Here is a 6000-nt window from a genome sequence, read left to right as displayed (position 1 = left end):
TATAGGGTTTAGGACTGTGATAGTTACTTGCCTACCAGACTCTGTAATTAATTAATCAAGACTTAATTTTAATTATGATGTTTGATGTCCGCAGTGTAGGCCAGAGGTAGCGGTCAGCAAGGGCCCATAGCCATATGGCGTTGAGTTGAGGTGCACAGTTAGTGGCACCAGAAGCATTGAGAGTGTATGAGCCTATGATGATGCTTGGTGCGGACGGGGAGCACTGGAGCAATGTCTTTTGTGTACTGGACTGCGTCATCTAAAATCGCGACTCTATCTGAATTGTGAGCCCTGCTGACTGCAGTGTAGGCTGGAGGTAGTGGTGAGCAAGGGCCCACAGCCACGTGCATAGGTTGGTGGCCCCACCGGCCTGCGTAGTTCAGGTTGAGTGGCACCACGTGTCATCGGCCTTACATATGCAAATACATCTCACTAATCAAAGGGAGTCTGGTGCTGTAGTCGCTGCCCCAAATTTGGGGTCACTGCCATTCAGGATTCAGGGCACAGTTCCACATGTGGGATTGGCTTGTATTGAACAGGGTTAGTGGCACCACGTGTCGCCGGCCTTGCATATGGAAGCATGCCTCACTGATCGAAGGGACTCTGGTGCTGTGGTCGCTGGCATGGACTTGGGGTCACTGCCATTCAGGACTCAGTACACAGTTCCACATGTGGGATCGGCTTGTGTTGAATAGGATTAGTGGCATCATGTGTCACCGGATTCTGTTGAACAGTGTGAGTGGCACCATGTGTCGCCGGCCTTACATATGGAAATATGCCTCACTGATCGAAGGGAGTCTCGTGCTGTGGTCGTTGCCGCAGACTTGGGGTCACTGCCATTCAGGACTCAGGACACAGTTCCACATGTGGGATCGGCTTGTGTTGAACACGATTAGTGGCACCACGTGTTGCTGGCCTTCCATATGGAAATACGCCTCACTGACCAAAGGAAGTCTGGTGCTGTGGTCGCTACCACAGATTTGGGGTCATTGCCATTCAGGACTCAGCACACAGTTCCACATGTGGGATCTACTATGCTGATGATGTGCCTACCGGGCAGGCCGTACTGGTAACAATGTCTGTTGCCTACTGGTCTGCATCATCTGCAATTGTGAGTCGCTCTGAATTGTGAGCCCTACTCACAGTAGTGGAGGAAGGAAGCAGCGGTGAGGAAGGGCCCACAGCCACGTGACGTTGACTTGAGCAATGTCTGTTGTCTATTGGACTGCGCCATCTGCAATCGCGACTCAATCTGAATTGTGAGCCTTACTCACCGCAGTGTAGGCAGGAGGCAGTGGTCAAGAAGGGCCCACAGGCATGTGGCGTTGACTTGAGCAATGTCTGTTGCCAACTGGACTGCGTCATCTGCAATCGCGACTCGATCTGAAATGTGAGCCTTGCTGTCCGCAGTGTATATCAAAGGCAGTAGTTTGTACAGACATTAGTCTGCGGTGCTGTGCCGCTGGGGTGCCTGTGTGGTGGAAGCCAGCGATTGGCTGAGAAGGCTAGCGGTCACGACGGCGGCCTCGGGCAGGGGAGGGGGGCACCCCTGGCAGACGCTTCTGCTTTCCCACAAGTGAACCACGCCCAGAGCTCCGGCCTATTTATTCACACTCCTACACTGAAGTAGCGTGCATTGGACCAGCCCACTCCGGTCACGCTTATGCTTACGGAGGGGACGATAAAACTACATGACTGAGCTCTTCTCTAGGGTTTCATGTAACATGGCCTGGTCCACTGTCCACAACAATAAAAGCACCAGCAGTAAATGTGCACATGGAGAGGTGTGTTTTCTGCATACTGAGATGTGTACAGCACATCACCGCTACACTTTGCATTGTGTGCATTGTTATTCATGGGTTAATTGCTTCCTTCACATATAGTTTGTTCACACCTGTCCCAATATTCAGCTATTGTGTGGTTGAGGGGCCATTCTGTTTTCAGAAAGTTCGCTGTTTTGTTCTGCGCTGCCTCGGTGGTAGAGGAGAGGGTCCTGGGGGTGGGGGTTGTGTGATGTGGCGTTCTTGGGTGTCGGAGCTGCTTGATCCGTAGGTCTATGACAGGTGTTGGTCTTCAGATGTGGCTCTGGGCTGGGCTCCCTTTCATACTGTATGGAGTTGTTTAATATTTAAAAAGCAAGAAGACATTATATAGTTTAAATAACAAGTAAAACAAATTACAAAAACTATTTTTAGGCTATTAAAGTTACAAAATATAACTTTTTTTTAACTTACTGAGAAAAACATAGGTTTTATGAACATCATAATTTGAAATTACTATTTAAATACCCTTTGAAATTCACAAGAAAACAGGTCTCAGGAACATTAAAGTTGGAAATTAGTATTTAAAAAAACATTCAAATTTACTGAAAAAACGATTGCCACATTTCCCAACATTGAGCTAATATATTGCTAAGGGACCATGCCGTTTTTGGAGGGTTCCCTGTCCTGTTCTGCACTGCCTTGGTGGTAGTAAGGAGAGGGGTGGTACGGGGGGAGGTCCTCAGGGTTGTGGCAGTGGGTGTTGTGACCTTCTTGGGTGTCGGAAAAAACCATAGGTTAAATGAACATTATAATTAGAAGTTAGCATTAAAAAAACATTGACATTCACTGAAAAAACCATAGGTTTCAGGCACATTATAGATAGAAATTAGGATTTAAAAAACCTTTGAAGTGCACTAAAACAAACATAGGTTTCAGGCATGTTATAGTTAGAAACTAGCATTTAAAAAACCTTAGAAATTCACTGAAAAAACCATAGGTTTCAGACATGTCATAGTTAGTTGGACATTTCACTCGTACAAATACATAGAAAGTCCCCTGTTATAGTTAGTTCAGCTACCTATAACTCGCGCCCCCACAATGCACTGCTGATGACGTCACATATTACATCATTCATGACATGGTCAGTAACATCACTGATGACATCAATGACGACATCTCAAAAGACATCACTGATGTCATCACTGAGGACATAATCTACGTGAAAATCTGATGCACCTCCTCACACTCTAATATAACCTTTGATACATCCACTCTAAAATAGTTAGAGTATCATTTTCAAAACCCTCAACGCACCAATACCAGTTACTACATAGTCACTCACTGATTTCTAGGTTTAGACACACATCCATTCATTCACCCAAACAGTCCCTCATACATGCAGTCACTCATGAATACAACACTATCACATCCACTCATACACCTATACAGACACTCACACAGCGCCAATTATTCATGGAGTTACTCACACACCTAGTGAGTCATGCAAAGAATAAATCACACTTCCATTTACTGACCTATAGAGTTATACACACAACAGATCACTTATTCAAAAAGAAACAAACACAATATTACTCTCTTATATGTTATTAAGTCTTTATTGATTGGTTTAGCAAACCATTTACAATTTAAAACATGGCTAAATCAAACGATAAAATGACAGTAGTAAATGTTAAAAATTGTGGATTTAAAATTACTAAAGATTTGGTGAACCATTATGTGCTAATAATGTTCTACTGGAAGACAGCGCTCTAGCTTTCTGACGGTTTGGACTCCGATTTGATTATTAACTCTGTTAACTCGAACATCATACTAAGATGGGGAATGTTTAGATGTGGATATGGCTTCCAGTTGGTTTGACGCTTTATGGATAAATTTCGTAAGCCCAATATTTAGCTTGGTGTTGGTGTATTCTCTTATACAATCACTGATACAAGTAAACACTAATCTATACAGCCACTCACAATCACTGACTCTCACATATAGTCATGTATATACTCCAACTCTCACATACACTGCCTTTTACATATGTAGTTACTTGGACTTGTACCACTGAGACATCCATTCACTCAGTAACACACCCATACACACACTGACCTACCCATACAGCTGTTTCGACATACACTCTTGAACCCGTACACACAATTAATCAACCACTCAAACATCTATGCACAGACTCACACACCTCCTACGCACCCATATACACACCCTGGCACCCATACAGATACTCAGACAACCAATCAATAACCCATGTAGAGCCTCATTTAGCTACTCACAACCCATGCAACTGCTTACACACCAATTGACATACTAAACTCTGTGAATGTCTGTATCAGTCACTAACCCGTGCATTCAGTAGGAAACATGGAATCACTCACTTAAACAGTCAGTCACACACCTACTAAATCTTCCATCCAGACACTAATACACCCACTCAATCTTTAATACACCAAGGCATACATATAATACATATTTAAACATTATAGAAACTGATGTCACTGACCATGTCATGAATGATGTAATATGTGACGTCCTCAGCAGTGCATTGTGGGGGAGCGAGTGATAGTTAGCTGAACTAACTATAACAGGGGATTTCTATGCTTTCGTACGAGTGAAATGTCCAACTAACTATGACATGTCTGACACCTATGGTTTTTTCAGTGAATTTCTAAGGTTTTTTCAAATGCTCATTTCTAACTATAACATGCCTATGGTTTGTCCAGTGAATTTCAAAGGTTTTTTAAATGCTAATTTCTAACTATAACATGCCTGAAACCTATGGTGTTTTCAGTGAAATATCCATACTAATATTATAAAGAGAGAGCCCAAACCTTTAAGGCGGGTAATCTCAGTAACCACAGCACCAATCACAACACCCAATACAGCGTTGGAAAGGGCAGTTGCAGCAGAAGGACATAGGCTATGCAGACGGCCACCATATGTATTTTATTATTTTTTTTGCTGAGTTTGATATAGCGCGAACTTGACCCGAACTGAATCAGGTATCAGAGCGCTTTACATAGCACCAGTTACGTTACATGAGGACACACATTAATGTCTGTTAGGCACGGGGAGATTAAGTGATTTGCCCAGAATCACAGGATGTTTGGCGTCGTTACCAAGACTCAAACCCAGATCCCCAGGTCCGAGGTCGAGCGCCTTAGCCGTTAGGCCAACTCCTCTATACATTTAAAAGGTAATAGAACCGCGCCAGCAAAGTAGTCCCTTGTGGGCGTGTCTGCGTTGTGCTGTGGGTGTGGGCTGGGGGCATGACTAACGCTGGGGGTGTGTGGTACGGCCATCACATCGTGGGCTGTGGGCGCGTACTGGGGCGTGACAAATGCTGGGGGCGTGACAAATGCTGAGGGCGTGTGTCCGCCCTTCATACCATGTGAGTCGTACATACAAGCGCCAATTACGTTGCTGCGCAGCATCAAGGGGCACGCTGAGGGCGTGACACGCTGGGGGCATGAGAAACACTGGGGGGCATGTGTCCGGCCTTCATGCCATGTGAACGCAATTGCGCCACATCAAGGGGCACGCTGGGGGCATGAGAAACGCTGGGGGCGCGTGCTACGTTCCGCCCTTCATGCCATATGGGTCATGCATTAATCAGAAGATCGTCTGCTGTGGCTGTGTGCTGGGGGCGTGACAAACACGTTCACCTGGAGGCCTGGTAAGTAACGTTACTGCAGCCTCTCCTGCGCACTGTTACTGAACTCTCTCATTCAATGAAATTACACGTGCCTGCTACCATCAACCAGGGCTCTAGCCGGGCTCAGGCGGCGGATCAGTACACTAATTACACGCGCCTGATAACATCAACCAGGGCTGCAGCTGGGCCTCAAGCGGGGGAACAAGCGCCTGCTAACATCAAACAGGCCTGCATCTGGGCCTCAAGCGGGGGAACACGCAAATGAGCGTGTCTGCGGGGACAATTACTGCAGCCTCTCCTACTCACTGTCACTCATCTCTCTCATTAAACGGATTCACCCGCGGCTGATAACTCTCTCTTTCAACGACATTACACGCGCCTGCTAACATCAACCAGGGCTGTAGCCCGGCTCAGGCGGCGGATCACTACACCAATTACACACGCCTGCTAACATCAACCAGGGCTGCAGCTGGGCCTTCTCCGTCCCTATTCTAATGAAACAAAAAATGTTGTCTCCCGCGAGATTTTAAAATAAATTGCCCTTGCCTATATATATATATATAT

The sequence above is a fragment of the Lissotriton helveticus genome, chromosome 3_1 (assembly GCF_964261635.1).
Source record: "Lissotriton helveticus chromosome 3_1, aLisHel1.1, whole genome shotgun sequence".
NCBI classification, from domain to species: Eukaryota; Metazoa; Chordata; class Amphibia; order Caudata; family Salamandridae; genus Lissotriton; species Lissotriton helveticus.
This window is presented reverse-complemented; position numbering follows the sequence as displayed.